This window comes from Oncorhynchus clarkii, chromosome 19 (assembly GCF_045791955.1).
Source record: "Oncorhynchus clarkii lewisi isolate Uvic-CL-2024 chromosome 19, UVic_Ocla_1.0, whole genome shotgun sequence".
Lineage (NCBI taxonomy): Eukaryota > Metazoa > Chordata > Actinopteri > Salmoniformes > Salmonidae > Oncorhynchus > Oncorhynchus clarkii.
The window spans coordinates 51,173,224-51,195,014 of NC_092165.1; the positions used below are offsets into that span (position 1 = coordinate 51,173,224).

General features: G+C 43.6%; 1 protein-coding gene across 1 annotated transcript in view; it reads right to left on the bottom strand.

Annotated features, from left to right (window-relative positions):
* Nucleotides 1-21,791, bottom strand: part of LOC139375356 (kinesin-like protein KIF26B) — a 246,789-nt gene that overhangs the window by 121,027 nt on the left and 103,971 nt on the right. The window lies entirely within an intron of this gene.

Sequence of the window (21,791 nt, forward strand, 5' to 3'; positions counted from 1 at the left end):
CAGGCAGTGACATCTGTAACTGGGAGGGGAGCGCTGGCTCCTTTCATCTGCTTCAGTCCTCACAGTCTTGTCTTCCTCCTCTTGTCTCTCATCTCCCATCCCTCTCACTCTCCTCTTTCATTCCCTCTCCCATCCCTCTCGCTCTCCTCTCTCTTTCATTCCCTCTCCCATCCCTCTCGCTCTACTCTCTCTTTCATTCCCTCTCCTATCCCTGTTCTCTCCTGGATTGTCAAAAAATACCTAGCAATGCTAACATTAGCTACATAAAATCCGGTGCTCTCTACTGAATCTTAGCTAGCTACGACAACAAAAGCGTTTCCTACTAATTGTGTTCCTCTTTTAGGAATGTCATTGTTTTTCCAAGCTACTATAATGAACTCTACTCTTCATCAGCAACCATTGACAATGCATTGAGTAGAACACTCAGTCTGGCATTAGGCCTCAAGTCAAGAGGTCCTTATTGTGACGCAACAGGCAACTCACGAATAGTGGCTCGCTATGGCCTCTATGGGACCAGTGCTGATCTAGGATCAGTTCTGCCTATTAGATAATAGTATGGTTACAGTGCCTTGCGAAAGTATTCGGCCCCCTTGAACTTTGCGACCTTTTGCCACATTTCAGGCTTCAAACATAAAGATATAAAACTGTATTTTTTTGTGAAGAATCAACAACAAGTGGGACACAATCATGAAGTGGAACGACATTTATTGGATATTTCAAACTTTTTTAACAAATCAAAAACTGAAAAATTGGGCGTGCAAAATTATTCAGCCCCCTTAAGTTAATACTTTGTAGCGCCACCTTTTGCTGCGATTACAGCTGTAAGTCGCTTGGGGTATGTCTCTATCAGTTTTGCACATCGAGAGACTGAATTTTTTTCCCATTCCTCCTTGCAAAACAGCTCGAGCTCAGTGAGGTTGGATGGAGAGCATTTGTGAACAGCAGTTTTCAGTTCTTTCCACATATTCTCGATTGGATTCAGGTCTGGACTTTGACTTGGCCATTCTAACACCTGGATATGTTTATTTTTGAACCATTCCATTGTAGATTTTGCTTTATGTTTTGGATCAGTCTTGTTGGAAGACAAATCTCCGTCCCAGTCTCAGGTCTTTTGCAGACTCCATCAGGTTTTCTTCCAGAATGGTCCTGTATTTGGCTCCATCCATCTTCCCATCAATTTTAACCATCTTCCCTGTCCCTGCTGAAGAAAAGCAGGCCCAAACCATGATGCTGCCACCACCATGTTTGACAGTGGGGATGGTGTGTTCATGGTGATGAGCTGTGTTGCTTTTACGCCAAACATAACGTTTTGCATTGTTGCCAAAAAAGTCCATTTTGGTTTCATCTGACCAGAGCACCTTCTTCCACATGTTTGGTGTGTCTCCCAGGTGGCTTGTGGCAAACTTTAAACGACACTTTTTATGAATATCTTTAAGAAATGGCTTTCTTCTTGCCACTCTTCCATGAAGGCCAGATTTGTGCAATATACGACTGATTGTTGTCCTATGGACAGAGTCTCCCACCTCAGCTGTAGATCTCTGCAGTTCATCCAGAGTGATCATGGGCCTCTTGGCTGCATCTCTGATCAGTCTTATCCTTGTATGAGCTGAAAGTTTAGAGGGACGGCCAGGTCTTGGTAGATTTGCAGTGGACTGATACTCCTTCCGTTTCAATATTATCGCTTGCACAGTGCTCCTTGGGATGTTTAAAGCTTGGGAAATCTTTTTGTATCCAAATCCGGCTTTAAACTTCTTCACAACAGTATCTCGGACCTGCCTGGTGTGTTCCTTGTTCTTCATGATGCTCTCTGCGCTTTTAACGGACCTCTGAGACTATCACAGTGCAGGTGCATTTATACGGAGACTTGATTACACACAGGTGGATTGTATTTATCATCATTAGTCATTTAGGTCAACATTGGATCATTCAGAGATCCTCACTGAACTTCTGGAGAGAGTTTGCTGCACTGAAAGTAAAGGGGCTGAATAATTTTGCAAGCCCAATTTTTTAGTTTTTGAATTGTTAAAAAAGTTTGAAATATCCAATAAATGTCGTTCCACTTCATGATTGTGTCCCACTTGTTGTTGATTCTTCACAAAAAAATACAGTTTTATATCTTTATGTTTGAAGCCTGAAATGTGGCAAAAGTTCTCAAAGTTCAAGGGGGCCGAATACTTTCGCAAGGCACTGTACATGGACAGGGGGGTGGGCTGATTCTCGATCAGCACTTGTACTTTGAAATGCTTTATAAATATGGGCCCGGCACGGACGTCACTGCTGTCACCACAGACCCACATGACGGGGAAAGGATTCACTTTCACAGTGGTTACCGATGCAAATACAGACATGGTTACTGACAGTAACAGATGCGTTACCGATGGTTACCGATGCAAATACAGACATGGTTACTGACAGTAACAGATGCGTTACCGATGGTTACCGATGCAAATACAGACATGGTTACTGACAGTAACAGATGCGTTACCGATGGTTACCGATGCAAATACAGACATGGTTACTGACAGTAACAGATGCGTTACCGATGGTTACCGATGCAATTACAGACATGGTTACTGACAGTAACAGATGCGTTACCGATGGTTACAGATGCGATTATCAACACGGTTGATTCCATTGGTAACAGTTGCCGGTTACCAATGGTTACAGAGATAAAGTCATTGTCATGGCAGCCTGACTCACCCACTCAATCTATCAATACCCACAAGGTGCTCTTTTCAACTCTGTCTTCTTTATGAAGGCCTCCCTCTTTCTCCCTCCCTCATGCCCTCTCTCTTCTCTTTGTCAAACGTCTCCCTCTCTCCCTCTTCCTTTTCATCTCCCACTGACTGAGTTTCTATCTTTCTTTGTAGGGTGTGTGTTTTTACAGTATACAGTAGGTATGTGTGTGTGTACCATGCGTGTGTGTGTGAGCGTTGATTTATCTGCAAGGGAGGTGTGCATGTGTGTGTGTTTATGTCAGTGTGCTTCGTGTGTGTGTGTGTATGTATGTGTGTTTGTGTGTATATGTGTACGCGCGTGCGTGTTTTTGAGTGCAGGTTAAAGTATGAGGTCATCAAACCCCACCACGAGAGGCGCTTGCTGGAATGTTTAGTCTGTTGTCACAGTTTCAGGAAGGTTGCCGTGGTAATTAAAACAAAACTTTTTCTGAGCAATAAAGTTGTGTGAAGTGCAAAGTGAGATAATTATGATGTCACTCATTAATGAGTGAAACCTCTCCTTCTCTCACTCCCTCCTCCTCCTCCTCCCCCTCTTTCTTTATCTCTCTCTCTATCCCTCCCTTACTCTCACTGACTAAACCTCTTTAATGATCTGGCAGTGTCTGACAATCTGAAAAGTTTCCTGAAAGCACCCACACATTTCTCTCACACATTTCTCTGTGAGAGCTGAAGCTAATTTTACCCCTGCTGTCCTATATAAACACAACGAGGTAATGTTAGCTACCACTAGCCCACACAGCTTAACCACTGCCGAGGGTTGCAAAGGGAAGGTATATTACTAGAAACATTCCAAGTTTACCAGTAAAATACCAGAATTGTGGTATCTTTCAAGAACTTTATGTAATCTATCACAAGACATCTCTGTGTCTCTGTGGATGGTTTGTCCTCTGACAAATCAACTGTACATTCCGGTGTTCCTCAAGGTTCCGTTTTAGGACCACTATTGTTTTCACTATATATTTTACCTCTTGGTGATGTCATTCGGAAACATAATGTTAACTTTCACTGCTATGCAGATGACAGCTGTACATTTCCCATGAAACATGGTGAAGCCCCAAAATTGCCCTCGCTGGAAGCCTGTGTTTCAGACATAAGGAAGTGGATAGCTGCAAATGTTCTACTTTTAAACTCGGGCAAAACAGAGATGCTTGTTCTAGGTCCCAAGAAACAAAGAGATCTTATGTTGTAGTGGGTAGTGAGGTCTGCACAACGCATCACCGGGGGCAAACTACCTGCCCTCCAGGACACCTACACCACCCGATGTCACAGGAAGGCCATAAAGATCATCAAGGACATCAACCACCCGAGCCACTGCCTGTTCACCCCGCTATCATCCAGAAGGCGAGGTCAGTACAGGTGCATCAAAGCTGGGACCGAGAGACTGAAAAACAGCTTCTATCTCAAGGCCATCAGACTGTTAAACAGCCACCACTAACACTGAGTGGCTGCTGCCAACACACTGACACTGACTCAACTCCAGCCACTTTAATAATGGGAATTGATGGGAAATGATGTAAATATATCACTAGCCACTTTAAACAATGCTACCTTATATAATTTAACTTACCCTACATTATTCATCTCATATGCATACGTATATACTGTACTCTATATCATCGACTGTATCCTTATGTAATACATGTATCACTAGCCACTTTAAACTATGCCACTTTGTTTACATACTCATCTCATTTGTACATACTGTACTCGATACCATCTACTGTATCTTGCCTATGCTGCTCTGTACCATCATTCATTCATATATCCTTATGTACATATTCTTTATCCCCTTACACTGTGTACAAGACAGTAGTTTTGGAATTGTTAGTTAGATTACTTGTTATTACTGCATTGTCGGAACTAGAAGCACAAGCATTTCGCTACACTCGCATTAACATCTGCTAACCATGTGTATGTGACAAATAAAATTTGATTTGATTTGATTTGAATCTGACAATTAATCTTGATGGTTGTACAGTCGTCTCAAATAAAACTGTGAAGGACCTCGGCGTTACTCTGGACCCTGATCTCTCTTTTGACGAACATATCAAGACTGTTTCAAGGACAGCTTTTTTCCATCTACGTAACATTGCAAAAATCAGAAACTTTCTGTCCAAAAATGATGCAGAAAAATGTATCCATTATTTTGTTACTTCTAGGTTAGACTACTGTAATGCTCTACTTTCCGGCTACCCGGATAAAGCACTAAATAAACTTCAGTTAGTGCTGAACACTAGAATCTTGACTAGAACCAAAAAAATTGATTATATCACTCCAGTGCTAGCCTCTCTACACTGGCTTCCTGTTAAGGCAAGGGCTGATTTCAAGGTTTTACTGCTAACCTACAAAGCATTACATGGGCTTGCTCCTACCTATCTTTCAGATTTGGTCCTGCCGTATATACCTACACGTACGCTACGGTCACAAGACGCAGGCCTTCTAACTGTCCCTAGAATTTCTAAGCAAACAGCTGGAGGCAGGGATATCTCCTATAGAGCTCCATTTTTATGGAATGGTCTTCCTACCCATGTGAGAGAAACAGACTCGGTCTCAACTTTTAAGTCTTTATTGAAGACTCATCTCTTCAGTAAGGTCCTATGATTGAGTGTAGTCTGGCCCAGGAGTGTGAAGGTGAACGGAAAGGCTCTGGAGCAACGAACCGCCCTTGATGTCTCTGCCTGGCCGGTTCCCCTCTCTCCACTGGGATTGAGTCACTGACGTGATCTTCCTGTCTGGGTTGGCGCCCCCCCTTGGGTTGTGCCGTGGCGGAGAGCTTTGTGGGCTATACTCAGCCTTGTCTCAGGATGGTAAGTTGGTGGTTGAAGATATCCCTCTAGTGGTGTGGGGGGTGTGCTTTGGCAAAGTGGGTGGGGTTATATCCTGCCTGTTTGGCCCTGTCCGGGGGTATCGTCGGATGGGGCCACAGTGTCTCCCAACCCCTCCTGTCTCAGCCTCCAGTATTTATGCTGCAGTAGTTTATGTGTCGGGGGTTAGGGTCAATCTGTGTTGGGGAATAATCAGAATTGGTTGGTAACATAGGTAAGATGTTTTTTATTCATCATATGTTTGTAAGTTACTTCTCATCAGAATGTTATTTTTGTATAATACTGTGGCGGGGTTGCAGTATCTGTTCTATGTCAAGACTAAGTTGTTTGGGCCGGAGAGAGGGGAGAGGTCAAGCGTGTATCTCTTGGCTCCACAATGTCTGTGTGCCAGTCAGAGTGTCTCTGTGATTTTGTCAAGATAGGATGGATTTGATATATGCCTGTTGATATGGAGGATTGGTTTATGGTTCTGAGTTTGAGTAAAGAACATGTTTTAGGAGAGAAAGCTGAACGATGAATTATGCCGATGCTGTCTTATCCTGTGTGTGTCTTTGCTTTAAAGGAACTAAGTTGAAATGTGGAAGGGACTCTCAGAGAATTCATTGATAGACACTGAATTGATCTGAGAGTCACAGGGCTGTGATAGAGCTCATATAATTAAAAATGGACTTTGTGATAACTAACTCTGACGTGTGTGTGGTTTCCTCTCATCATTTGGTAAATAGAGGAAATTTCCACGACATTTGTTATATCTGGAGTACTTCTCTGTCTTATCCAGTGTCCTGTGTGAATTTAAGTATGCTCTCTCTAATTCTTTCTTTCTTTCTTTCTCTCTCTCGGAGGACCTGAGCCCTAGGACAATGCCTCAGGACTATCTGGCCTGATGACTCCTTGCTGTCCCCAGTCCACCTGGCCGTGCTGCTGTTCCAGTTTCAACTGTTCTGCCTGCGGCTATGGAACCCTGACCTGTTCACCGGACGTGCTACCTTGCCCATGACCTGCTGTTTTCAACTCTCTAGAGACAGCAGGAGCGAGAGATACTCTGAATGATCGGTTATGAAAAGCCAACTTACATTTACTCCTGAGGTGCTGACCTGTTGCACCCACAACAACCACTGTGATTATTATTATTTGACCCTGCTGGTCATCTATGAACATTTGACCATCTTGGCCATGTTCTGTTATAATCTCCACCCGTCACAGCCAGAAGAGGACTGGCCACCCCTCATAGCCTGGTTCCTCTCTAGGTTTCTTCCTAGGTTCTGGCCTTTCTAGGGAGTTTTTCCTAGCCACCGTATTTCTTCACCTGCATTGCTTGCTGCTTGGGGTTTTAGGCTGGGTTTCTGTACAGCACTTTGAGATATCAGCTGATGTAAGAAGGGGTTCATAAATACATTTGATTTGATCTCCCATCCCTCCACACCTTCTCATATCCCTCTCTCACAGCTCTCTCTCCTACCCTCCATCCCTCTCTCACAGCTCTCTCTCCTACCCTCCCATCCCTCCACACATTCTCATATCCCTCTCTCACAGCTCTCTCTCCTACCCTCCATCCCTCTCTCACAGCTCTCTCTCCTACCCTCCATCCCTCTCTCACAGCTCTCTCTCCTACCCTCTATCCCTCTCTCACAGCTCTCTCTCCTACCCTCCATCCCTCTCTCACAGCTCTCTCTCCTACCCTCCCATCTCTCCACACCTTCTCATATCCCTCTCTCACAGCTCTCTCTCCTACCCTCCCATCTCTCCACACCTTCTCATATCCCTCTCTCACAGCTCTCTCTCCTACCCTCCCATCTCTCCACACCTTCTCATATCCCTCTCTCACAGCTCTCTCTCCTACCCTCCCATCTCTCCACACCTTCTCATATCCCTCTCTCACAGCTCTCTCTCCTACCCTCCCATCCCTCCACACCTTCTCACATCCCTAATTCACAGCACTCTCCTACCCTCCCATCCCTAATTCACAGCACTCTCTCCTACCCTTCCATCCCTAATTCACAGCACTCTCTCCTACCCTCCCATCCCTAATTCACAGCACTCTCTCTTACCCTCCATCCCTAATTCACAGCACTCTCTCCTACCCTCCCATCCCTAATTCACAGCACTCTCTCCTACCCTCCCATCCCTAATTCACAGCACTCTCTCCTACCCTCCCATCCCTAATTCACAGCACTCTCTCCTACCCTCCCATCCCTAATTCACAGCACTCTCTCCTACCCTCCCATCCCTAATTCACAGCACTCTTTCCTACCCTCCCTCTCTCCTTCCTTCCATCTCATCAGCAGTGAAGAGTATCTATGGAACACTGGTGACTAAAACTGCACCTGGACTCCCAGACAGCCCCTCCTTCCTTTCCTCTCTTTCATCTACTCATCACTTTCCAAGGGCTGCACCTCCACACAGAGATAAGATACTGTAGGTGAGAGAGAGAGAAACTGAATGAAAAGAGGAAGAACAAGAGAAACAGAAGACAGAAGAGGACATAGGGAGATTAGGGATGGAGCACCACCTGAGAAACACATGATGGTAAACTGACAATACACTACACATGATGGTAAACTGACAATACACTACACATGATGGTAAACTGACAATACACTACACATGATGGTAAACTGACAATACACTACACATGATGGTAAACTGACAATACACTACACATGATGGTAAACTGACAATACACTACACATGATGGTAAACTGACAATACACTACACATGATGGTAAACTGACAATACACAACATCACTCTCTACACATGATGGTAAACTGACAATACACTACATCACACTACACATGATGGTAAACTGACAATACACTACATCACTCTCTACACATGATGGTAAACTGACAATACACTACATCACACTACACATGATGGTAAACTGAAAATACACTACATCACTCTAAACATGATGGTAAACTGACAATACACTACATCAAACTAGAGGTTGACTGATTAATTAGTGCCGATTTCAAGTATTCATAAGGCCTATAGATTTTGCCTATATATATATATTTTTTAAAACTTTATTTAACGAGGCAAGTCAGTTAAGAACACATTCTTATTTTCAATGACGGCCTAGGAACAGTGGGTTAACAGGGGCAGAACGACAGATTTTTACCTTGTCAGCTCGGGGATTCAATCTTGCAAACTTACGGTTAACTAGTCCAACGCTCTAACCACCTGCCTCACGAGGAGCCTACCTGTTACGCGAATGCAGTAAGAAGCCAAGGTAAGTTGTTAGCTAGTATTAAACTTATCTTATAAAAAACAATCAATCATAATTACTAGTTAACGACACATAGTTGATGATATTACTAGTTTATGTAGCGTGTCCTGCGTTGCATATAATCGATGCGGTGTGCATTCGCGAAAAAGGACTCGTTGCTCCAACGTGTACCTAACCATAAACATCAATGCCTTTCTTAAAATCAATACACAGAAGTATATATTTTTTAACCTGCATATTTAGCTAAAATAAATCCAGGTTAGCAGCCAATAATAACCAGGTGAAATTGTGTCACTTCTCTTGGGTTCATTGCACGCAGAGTCAGGGTATATGCAGCGGTTTGGGCCGCCTGGCTCATTGCAAACTAATTTGCCAGAATTTTACGTAATTATGACATAACATTGAAGGTTGTTCAATGTAACAGGAATATTTAGACTGATGGATGCCACCCGTTAGATAAAATACAGAACGGCTCCGTATTTCACTGAAAGAATAAACTTTTTATTTTCGAAATGATAGTTTCCGGATTTGACCATATTAATGACCTATGGCTCGTATTTCTGTGTGTTATTATGTTATAATTAAGTCTATGATTTGATAGAGCAGTCTGACTGAGCGGTGGTATGCAGCAGCAGGCTCGTAAGCATTCATTCAAACAGCACTTTCGTGCGTTTGCCAGCAGCTCTTCGCAATGCTTCAAACATTATCAACTCCCGAGATTAGGCTGGTGTAACCGATGTTTCATTATTTATTTCAGGCTAAAATTGATGTTATTGATGTATTATATTAAGATAAAATAAGTGTTCATTCAGTAGTTGTAATTGTCATTATTACAAATAAATAAATAAATAAAAATCGGCCAATTGAATCAGGAATCAGCTTTTTTTGGTCCTCCAATAATCGGTATCGGCGTTGAAAAATCATAATCGGTCGACCTCTACATCAAACATTTAAATGTAATGGAGGTGGTTCAAGAAACCATCCTCACATGAGTTACTAATGCTAGTAGGCCTTTGCTCAGTGAGATAACACACAAGAATAAAGACAGTATGAAAATGAGCGGAGAGGAGAGAGAAGAAGATGAGGAGAGAGGATGAGGAGACGATGAGGAGAGGAGAGAGAAGATGAGGAGAGGAGAGAGAAGATGAGGAGAGGAGAGAGGATGAGGAGAGGAGATGAGAGAGAAGAGGATGAGGAGAGGAGAGAGAAGAAGATGAGGAGAAGAGAGAAGATGAGGAGAGGAGAGAGGATGAGGAGAGGAGATGAGAGAGAAGAGGATGAGGAGAGGAGAGAGAAGAAGATGAGGAGAGAGGATGAGGAGAGGAGAGAAGAAACTGAGGAGAGAGGATGAGGAGAGGATGAAGAGGAGAGGATGAGGAGAGGATGAGGAGAGAAGAGAGAAGAAGATGAGGAGAGGAGAGAGGAGAGAGGATGAGGAGAGAGGATGAGTAGAGAGAAGAAGATGAGGATGAGGAGAGCAAAGATGAGGAGAGAGAAGAAGATGAGGAGAGAGGATGAGGAGAGGAGAGAGGAGAGGATGAGGAGAGAGGATGGGGAGAGGAGAGGAGAGAGAAGAAGACGATGATGAGGAGAGGAGAGAGAAGAGGATGAGGAAAGAGGATGAGTAGAGGAGGGTAGTCAGTTCCTATCTCTCTCCATGTGTGTCTAACATGCTCAGGGAACAGTAGAACATTCCCTAGAGACTACTGAACAACAGAGTGCAAGAAAGAGGCAGGCCTCCATTCCTCCCTCAACCGGTCCCCATGGAAACCACCTGGAACAGCCCAGCTCCCCTCCTCACCACACACCGACACACAGCTTGCCTCCTCTCCAACACATTCAGCAGTCTGCTGCTTCACTTGCAATTACAGAACGCGCACAGACACAGCGGACATCACACACACACACCTCAGCTTGTACTAGGATACCTGGATTCCTCTATGTAGCTCACATTGCCTTCTCTATCATTCTATTTGTTTTGAATTGAAACCATTCAACAAACATGTTCTATGTTCAGCTCTGTGTGCTGCTGAAGGACATTCTCCCCCTAACCTCTAAACCAGACTTATATACACTAGTGATGTCACACTGTTGTCCTCTCCTCTTATGATGATCACTGAACTGAAAATATCAGTAGAACTTATAAGACGTAATCAAAGTGATGCCAGGAGACAGTGATGCCAGCAGACAGTGATGCCAGGACATAGTGATGCCATGGGACAGTGATGCCAGGGCACATTTATTTTTGTCTGTTTAGGCACTGGTGCTATAATTGCTTAGTGATCCATTAGCTGGTAATTCATGAAGGAGAGATACTGTATATTTGAGGCCAGTAGTCTCTTTCTAAAACAGTAGGACCCAAAACCTCAGGGGGTGTGTGACAGAGCTGGACATGTTGGACCAGATAAGTCCCCCCTCAGCCCCATGAGCACCGGAGAGGAGAGAGCAGCTCTACTGGGAACTTCTGGTGCAACAACACACATTCATCCAGAGGTTTCTCAACCAAATCAATGTGTATGAGAAGATAATTCACTGAGAGATACAGGTACTGAAGCACAGCCAGACCCTCTCATAGGATCTTGCCAGAATCTGTGTGTGTGTGTGTGTGTGTGTGTGTGTGTGTGTGTGTGTGTGTGTGTGTGTGTGTGTGTGTGTGTGTGTGTATGTGTGTGCAGACAGAACATAACTGAAGTGGTGGCTCAACAAGCTCCCACACTCTCCCTGCAGAATCCAAACGTCAACTTTCAAAATGTTTTTGACACCCTGGGTTGCTATTTCTGCTCTTTATCATTTCATTTCTCCAAACGTCAGGTTTTGAAGTTAAGGGTTAAGTTTAGGGACTAACTCCGAATAGTTAAGGTGAGGGTTAAGGTTAGGAATAGGTTTGGTAAATAATGTGTGCACCACTGGGATCGAAGACGCAACCTTCTGATCGAGTCATGAGATTGCACCCATCCACTGCACCTTAGCAAAGCCTACTTGATGGTAATTGCACTCACTGTTTTGAAGGCATTTGAAGGAATTTTCCAACGTCCTCAGGACATGGATAGAAGTCCAATTTCTAAGTCAATCTTGGACGATCTCCCTGGAAAAGCCACAGATTTGGTAGTCATGGAAATTAAGGTTTGGTACCTGACAGCAGTGTATTCGTGTGTGCAGGTAGCCTAGTGGTTAGATCGTTGGGCCAGTACCTAGAAGGTTGCTGGATCGAATCCCGAAGCTGACAGGGTAAAAATCTCTCGTTCTGCCCTAAGCAAGGCAGTTAACCCACTGTTCCCCGGTTGCTGTAGATGTTGATTAAGGCAGCCGCCCACACCTCTCTGATTCAGAGGGTTAAATGCAGAAGACACATTTCAGTTGAAGACATTCAGTTGTACAACTGACTAGCTACAGTTGAAGTCGGAAGTTTAGCCAATTCCTGACATTTCAATCTAGTAAAAATTCCCTGTCTTAGGTCAGTTAGGATCACCACTTTATTTTAAGAATGTGAAATGTCAGAATAATAGTAGAGAATTATTTATTTCATTACATTCCCAGTGGGTCAGAAGTTTGCATGCACTGCCTTTAATTTGTTTAACTTAGGTCAAACGTTCCGGGTAGCATTCCACAAGCTTCTCAAAATAAGTTGGGTGAATTTTGGCCCATTCCTCCTGACAGAGCTGGTGTAACTAAGTCAGGTTTGTAGGCCTCCTTGCTTGCACACACTTTTTCAGTTCTGCCCACAAATGTTCTATAGGATTGAAGTCAGGGCTTTGTGATGGCCACTACCAGGACCTTGACTTTGTTGTCCTTAATCCATTTTGCCACAACTTTGGAAGTATGCTTGGGGTCATTGTTCATTTGGAAGACCCATTTGCGACCAAGCTTAAACTTCCTGACTGATGTCTTGAGATGTTGCTTCAATATATCCACATCATTTTCCTTCCTCAAAACGCAATCTATTTTGTGAAGTACACCAGTCCCTCCTGCAGCAAAGCACCCCCACAACATGATGCTGCCGCCCATGTGCTTCACGGTTGGGATGGTGGTCTTCGGCTTGCAAGCCTCCCCCTTTTTCCTCCAAACATAACAATGGTCATGATGGCCAAACAGTTCTATTTTTGTTTCATCAGACCAGAGAACATTTCTCCAAAAAGTATGATCTTTGTCCCCATGTGCAGTTGTAAACCGTAGTCTGGCTTTTTTATGGTGGTTTTGGAGCAGTGGCTTCTTCCTTGCTGAGCGGCCTTTCAGGTTATGTCGATATAGGACTCGTTTTACTGTGGATATAGATACTTTAGTACCTGTTTCCTCCAGCATCTTCACAAGGTCCTTTGCTGTTGTTCTGGGATTGATTTGCACTTTTCGCACCAAAGTACATTCTTCTCTAGGAGACAGAACGCGTCTCCTTCCTGAGCGGTATGACAGCCGTGTGGTCCCATGATGTTTATACTTGCATGCGATTGTTTGTACAGATGAACGTGGTTCCTTCAGGCGTTTGGAAATTGCTCCCAAGGATGAACCAGACTTGTGAGGGTCAACATTTTTTTCTGAAGTCTTGATTTTCCCATGATGTCAAGCAAAGAAGCACTGAGTTTGAAGGTAGGCCTTGAAATACATCCACAGGTACACCTCCAATTGACTCAAATTATGTCAGTTAGCCTATCAGAAGCTTCTAAAGCCATGACATTTTCTGGAATTTTCCAAGCTGTTTAAAGGCACAGTCAACTTAGTGTATGTAAACTTCTGACCCACTGGAATTGTGACACAGTGATTTTTAAGTTTAATAATCTGTCTGTAAAAAAAAAAATACTTGTGTCATGCACAAAGTAGATGTCCTAACCAACTTGCCAAAACTATAGTTTGATAACAAGAAATTTGTGGTGGTTGAAAAATGAGTTTTAATGACTCCAACGTAAGTGTATGTAAACTTCTGACTTCAACTGTATCCCCCTTTCCCCTGTGTAGGTGTTCATACATACGTGTAAGTGAGTGTGTCTGCAGCTAACGGACAGCTGCTTGCCCTTTGCCCTTTCCTGCTGTTGACCCCTGGCGATGATGACCCCTCACTGATTTATGCAAATTAACTGACACTGTCCCTCTCTCCCTGCTCTCATCTTCTCCTGTACGACCAATAACATATTATGTTTGATTCTCCATCGATAGCTTCAGTTGAAGACCGTGTTTTAGTGGGTCAGAGAAGAGGAGCAGGAGGGGAAATATCACATTCATACTACATTCAGAATTATGAGTCTGGGAACAGGACAACTTCACTATCAATTAAGAGAAAAACACAGAGAAGACGAGAACAGAGAGAGAGGGGAGAGGGAGAGCAAGAAAGAGGGAGAGCAAGAGAGAGGGAGAGAGAGGAGGGAGAAAGAGAGAGCAAGAGAGAGGGAGAGAGGGAGAGCAAGAGAGAGGGGAGAGGGAGAGCAAGAGAGAGGGGAGAGGGAGAGCAAGAGAGGAGGGAGAGAGAAAAGAAGAGAGGAAGCCATGGTTCAACAACTACCTCATTAGAGGGAGAGAGAGGAGGGAGAGAGGGAGTATTCTGTTCTTACCCAAAGGGAGAAGTAAAGCTAATTGGGAGGCCTAGGCTGTAAAGGGGAGAGGTCTCCAACATAAGACACACACAGCACGTCCGAGCTAGAGTCTGCCTATGAACATGTTCAATCAATCCCTATCCCAGTCCCATGTTCCCACATGCTTCAAGAGAACCACCACTGTTCCTGTTCCCAAGAAAGCGAAGGTAACTGAGCTAAACGACTGTAGCCCCATAGCACTCACTTCCGTCATCATGAAGTGCTTTGAGAGACTAGTCAAGGATCATATCACCTCCACCCTACCTGACACACTCCAATTTGCTTACTGCCCCCAATAGGGCCACAGATGACGCAATCGCAACCACACTGCACACTGCCCTAACCCATCTGGACAAGAGGAATGCCTATATAATAATGCTGTTCATCAATTACAGCTCAGCATTTAACCCCATAGTACCCTCCAAACACGTCATTAAGCTCGAGATCCTGGGTCTCGACCCCGCCTTGTGCAACTGGGTCCTGGACTTTCTGACGGGCCGCCCCCAGGTGGTGAGGGTAGGAAACAACATCTCCACCCCGCTGATCCTCAACACTGGGGCCCCACAAGGGAGCGTTCTCAGCCCTCTCTTGTTCTCCCTGTTCACCCATGACTGCGTGGCCATGCACGCCTCCAACTCAATCATCAAATTTGCAGACGACACAACAGTGGTAGGCTTGATTACCAACATCGACGAGACGGCCTACAGGGAGGAGGTGAGGGCCCTCGGAGTGTGGTGTCAGGAAAATAACCTCTCGCTCAACGTCAACAAAACTTCAGGAAACAGCAGAGGGAGCACCCCCCTATCCACATCGACGGGAATGTAGTGGGGGAGGTGGAAAGTTTTAAGTTCCTCGGGGTACACATCACGGACAAACTGAAATGGTCCACCCACAGGAGCCTGAAGAAGCTTATCACCAAAAACACTCACAAACTTTTACAGGTGCTCAATCGAGAGCATCCTGTCGGGCTGTATCACCGCCTGGTACGGCAACTGCTCCACCCACAACCGTAAGGCTCTCCAGAGGGTAGTGAGGTCTGCACAACGCATCACCAGGGGCAAACTACCTGCCCTCCAGGACACCTACAGCACCCGATGTCACAGGAAGGCCAAAACGATCATCAAGGACAACAACCACCCGAGCCACTGCCTGTTCAACCCCGCTATCATCCAGAAGGCAAGGTCAGTACAGGTGCATCAAAGCTGGGACCGAGAGAATGAAAAACAGCTTCTATCTCAAGGCCATCAGACTGTTTAACAGCCATCACTAACATTGAGTGGCTGCTGCCAACATACAGACTCAAATCTCTAGCCACTTTAATAATTAAAAATTGGATGTAATAAATGTATCACTAGTCACTTTAAACAATGCCACTTGATATAATGTTTACATACCCTACATTACTCATCTCATATGTATATATACTGTACTCTATACCATCTATTGCATCTTGCCTATGCCGTTCAGCCATCGCTCATCCATATATTTATATGTACATATTCTTATTCATTCCTTTACACTTGTGATTATAAGGTAGTTGTTGTGAAATTGTTATATTACTTGTTAGATATTACTGCACTGTCGGAACTAGAAGCACAAGCATTTCACTACACTCACATTAACATCTGCTAACCATGTGTATGAGACCAATAAAATGGGATTTGATGTTCACTCAGCTATCACAGTAAGCTGGGGAAGGCTCATTATTTCAGTTGAAGCCACCTGCACAGTGCTGGAGAGAGTCGTCAATGTAAAACTGTTTAACACAATATTTCACAGTTGCAACATGCTGAAAATGGTCTCATAGGAACACTATCATTTCTCCTACCAGTACTGCACTAGCTTTTCAATAAAAATGGTGTCAAACATGATTTAGACCATGTTCATGGAAAACTTTTAAAAAGACATTCTGTCTCCGATTATCGATAATTTCTGTGTTGTACTACTAGCATTGTGGAAACGGCCTGAAAACTTGATTTCAGGTCAAATGGTCAAATGTTACATATCAAATCATCAAATCAAATCAAATTTTATTTGTCACATACACATGGTTAGCAGATGTTAATGCGAGTGTAGCGAAATGCTTGTGCTTCTAGTTCCGACAATGCAGTAATAACAAGTAATCTAACTAACAATTCCAAAACTACTGTTTTGTACACAGTGTAAGGGGATAAAGAATATGTACATAAGGATATATGAATGAGTGATGGTACAAAGCAGCATAGGCAAGATACAGTAGATGGTATCGAGTACAGTATGTACAAATGAGATGAGTATGTAAACAAAGTGGCATAGTTTAAAGTGGCTAGTGATACATGTATTACATAAGGATACAGTCGATGATATAGAGTACAGTATATACGTATGCATATGAGATGAATAATGTAGGGTAAGTAACATTATATAAGGTAGCATTGTTTAAAGTGGCTAGTGATATATTTACATCATTTCCCATCAATTCCTATTATTAAAGTGTCTGGAGTTGAGTCAGTGTCAGTGTGTTGGCAGCAGCCACTCAGTGTTAGTGGTGGCTGTTTAACAGTCTGATGGCCTTGAGATAGAAGCTGTTTTTCAGTCTCTCGGTCCCAGCTTTGATGCACCTGTACTGACCTCGCCTTCTGGATGATAGCGGGGTGAACAGGCAGTGGCTCGGGTGGTTGATGTCCTTGATGATCTTTATGGCCTTCCTGTGACATCGGGTGGTGTAGGTGTCCTGGAGGGCAGGTAGTTTGATGCGTTGTGCAGACCTCACTACCCTCTGGAGAGCCTTACATAGCTCAAATTGCCGTGTGTTTTATCTCTTACCATTGCTGTCCAACTTTTGCTTTAATATGACAAGAAATACTGATTTTGGACAAAGTCCTACAAGCCCTCAGTCTCACATCGGAATTAGACATTGTTAAGTCCTACAAGCCCTCAGTCTCACATCAGAATTAGACATTCTTTCACGACTTCCCCCCGAAGTCGGTCCCTTTCCTTGTTCGTGCGGCGTTCGACGTCACCGGTCTTCTAGCCATCGCTGATCCACCTTTGATTTTCCATTGGTTTTGTCTTTGTTTTCAACACACCTGGTTTTCATTATCCAATGACATGTTCATGTATTTAACCCTCTGTTTCCCCCATGTTTGTTGTGCGTGATTATTTCTATGTTCAGTTCGGTTCATGATGGCTGGTTTTTCGATGGGTGCTGTGTTCACCCGTGCGTAATATTTACCGTTGGTTATTGGTCAAGTGTATTTCTTTACCTTGTGCCTTTATGTTTTGAGTAAAGTATGTTGCTCTCCTGCGCATTGACTTCATGCACCAGCTACACTCACCATCTGACACATTCATCCATGTTTCTCACATGTCTAATTTCAAAGTTGTTCCAAACGTCAAATTTCAAAGTGTTTAATGTTAAGGTTAGGCATGAACTCTGAATGGTTAAGGTAAGGGTTAAGGTTTGGGATAGGCTTAAAAGAAGAAAACTTTCTATCGCTGGATTCGAAACTGCAACCTTGAGAATCATAGGCAGAATCCACCATCCCCAACACCCTAGCAAAACCAAAACCTAAACCTATTTGAAGGTAACAGCACTTACTGTTGCCCCTAGTGGCCGGTTTCCATCATCTCCCGACATCGTTACACATGGATGAACATCGAATACTGACTTGTATCATGGTCGACCTGCCTGGTTAAGTTATATGTCATTACCAAACAATTAATTATCTCTCAGAACCTGGACCACATAGCTAACCCATGGGTACCCTAGGCACCCATTATGTAGTATAATTAGGCAAATGCATACTAATGTGCACATTCTTTACACTATGCGGTTTCTCACATAGTGAGCGTGTCCAGGCTACACAGCTAAATTGACATTCAATTAACTGCAAAAAGGAGGAGGAGGAGGGCGATGGAGGGAGGAGTGACCCAGTGACCAATAGAGGTCTTCGCTCAGCGTTCAGTATAGCTCTCTTTGACTATCTTTCTCGGGAGTTCACCCTGCGAGAGTGCAAAGCAAGCTAGTACAATGAGCAAAATACTATTCATGTTTTTAATATTCAAGAAATTAGGAAACATTTGCTTTTTTCAACTGATTTTATACCAAGGACTGGCAAGCTATAGTCCTTTCACATCCATTGTAGAACTGACTGAAACAGTGTAAGTTAACCTAGGGAGGCAGGTAGCCTAGTGGTTAGAGTGTTGGGCCAGTAACCAAAAGTTGTCTGGATCAAATCCCTGAGCTGACAAGGTAAACATCTGTGGTTCTGCATTGCCACTGCTCCAGAGTCCAATGGTGGCGAGCTTTATGGTGGCATTGTGCATGGTGATCTTAGGCTTGTGTGTGGCTGCTCAGCTTCATGTTTTTAATGAAGCTCCTGACAAACAGTTATTGTGCTGACGTTGCTTCCAGAGGCACTTGGAACTCGGTAGTGAGTGTTGCAACCAAGGACAGACAATCCCGTTCTGTGAGCTTGTGTCCCCTACCACTTCGTGACTGATCTGTTGTTGCTCCTAGATGTTTCCACTTCACAATAACAGCACTTGCAGTTGACCAGGGCAGAAATGTGATGAACTGACTAGTTGGAAAGGTGGCATCCTATGATGGTGCAACGTTGAAAGTCACTGAGCTCTTCAGTAAGGCCATTCTACTGCCAATGTTTGTCTATGGAGATTGCATGGCTTTGTGCTCGATTTTATACACCTGTCAGCAATGGGTGTGGCTGAAATAGCCAAATCCACTCATTTGAAAGGGTGCCCACATACTGCTGTATATACAGTAGCAAGACAAAGTATGTGAACCCTTTGGAATTACCTGTATTCTGCATAAATTGGTCATCAAATTTGATCTGATCTTCATCTAAGTCACAACAATAGACAAACACAGTCTGCTTAAACTAATAACACACAAACAATTATAAGTTTTCATGTCTTTATTGAAGACACCGTGTAAACATTCACAGTGTAGGTTCGATTAAATAACTGGTTGACCCTCCATTGGCAGCAATAAACTCAACCAAACGTTTTCTGTAGTTGCGGATCAGACCTGTACAATGGTCAGGAGGAATTTTGGACCATTCATCTTTACAAAACTGTTTCAGTTCAGCAATATTCTTAGGATGTCTGGTGTGAACCACTCTCTTGAGGTCATGCCTCAGCATCTCAATCGGGTTGAGGTCAGGACTCCAGAAAGCGTATTTTCTTCTGTTGAAGCCATTCTGTTGTTGATTTACTTCTGTGTTTGGGGTCGTTGTCCTGTTGATTCACCCAGATTCTGTTGAGCTTCAATTGGCGGACAGATAGACTTATATTCCCTTGGCAAAATGTCTTGATAAACTTGGGAATTAATTTTTCCGTTGATGATAGCAAGCTGTCCAGGCCCTGAGGTAGCAAAGCAGCCCCATACCATGATACACCCTCCACCATACTTTACAGTTGGGATGAGGTTTTTATGTTTGTGTGCTGTGCCTTTTTTTCTCCACACATAGTGTTGTGTGTTCCTTCCTTCCTTCCAAACAACTCAACTTTAGTTTAATCTGTCTACAGAATATTTTGCCAGAAGCTCTGTGGAAAATCCAGGTGCTCTTTTGCGAACTTCAGATGTGCAGCAATGTTTTTTTTGACAGCAGTGGCTTCTTCCCTGGTGTCCTCCCATGAACACCATTCTTGTTTAGTGTTTTACGTATCAGAGATGTTAGCATGTTCCATAGGTTTCTGTTAGTCTTTAGCTGACACTCTAGGATTCTTCTTAACGTCATTGAGCATTCTGCGCTGTCTCTTTCAGTCATCTTTGCAGGACGGCCACTCCTAAGGAGAGTAGCAACAGTGCTGAACTTTCTCCATTTATAGACAGTTTGTCTTACTGTGGACTGATGAACATCAAGGCTTTTAGAGATACTTTTGTAACCCTTTCCAGCTTTATGCAAGTCAGCAATTATTCTGAGATCTCTTTTGTTCAAGGCATGGTTCACATCAGGCAATGCTTCTTCTGAATAGCAAACTCAAATTTTGTGAGTGTTTTTTATTAGGGCAGGGCAGCTCTAACCCTCATCTCCAATCTCGTCTCATTGATTGGACTCCAGGTTAGCTGACTCCTGACTCCAATTAGCTTTTGGAGAAGTCATTAGCCTCGTGGTTCACATACTTTCCCCAACCTACACTGTGAATGTTTAAATGATGTATTCAATATAGACAAGAAAAATACAATAATTTGTGTGTTTTTAGTTTAAGCACACTGTGTTTGTCTATTGTTGTGACTAAGATGAAGATCAGATAAAATTGTATGACTAATTTATGCAGAAATCCCGGTAATTCCAAAGGGTTGACATACTTTTTCTTGCCACTGTGTAGTGTGCCAGTGCTGGTCCCCGAACTGCAGGTTGAGGAACACTGCATTAGACATTGCATTAAAATCCTTTCCATTTCTAAACACTAACGAACTAGCTCTGCCCTGTAAATGTCTACTCTCCAGAATAATGCTGAGTTTATTTAGTGTTTAACCAATTAGTTTAGTCTTCAAACCTGCAGGCTAAATGTCTCAGTTAGGACCACAGTTTGTGTGTGTGTGTGTGTGTGTGTGTGTGTGTGTGTGTGTGTGTGTGTGTGTGTGTGTGTGTGTGTGCTTACGTGTTTTTTTACCCCAGCATAAATTATCCAGTGCAATGCCACCTCCTCTCCACCCTTAATCGTATTTGACTTGTCTCTCTAGCCAAGCATGCTGTCCAGACCAAACACTATGCAACATCTAATGACAACAGGTTTTCCTCCACCTCTCAGATAACAGTCAACGGCCTCATTTAGCTCATGTCTCTCTTCCTTATCTATCCCCATCTGCCCTACTTCCTCCCCCTTTTTCCCCCTCACCTGATTGATGACTGAAGGGAGGGAGATCTGTGGATGGCAGAATGGAGAGGATAGATGGATGGACTGAGGAGGGAAAGGGTGGAGAAATAGAATGAAAAATAGAGACTGAGGATACGAGAGAAGAATAGAGAGAGAAAGAGATGGGGTGCAAACTGCTGTCGTTCTCCAACCCTTGGGTAACGTTACCCATCTCCTATTCCAGTTATTCCTCCTATCTCTGTAAATACCACCCACTCTACTCTACACAGACATTAGCATAAACAACTGCCAGCCAGGCAGATCTGAGAGGGCTAAGTCCAACATAGAACAATATCAGAAGGTACAGTGTGTGGGCTTGTGCGTGCGTGCGTGCGTGCGTGTGTGTCAGAAGGTACAGAATGGTTTTACGTATTTTCCCCAGAATTGTATAATGGTTTAACGATATTTGTATTTATTATGGATCCCCATTAGCTGCTGCCACGGCAACTGCTACTTATCCTGGGGCCTCGCAAAATGAAGGCAGTTATACAATTTTTAAAACATTACAATACATTCATTACAGAATTCACAACACACTGTGCGCCCTCAGGCCCATACTCCACTACCACATATCT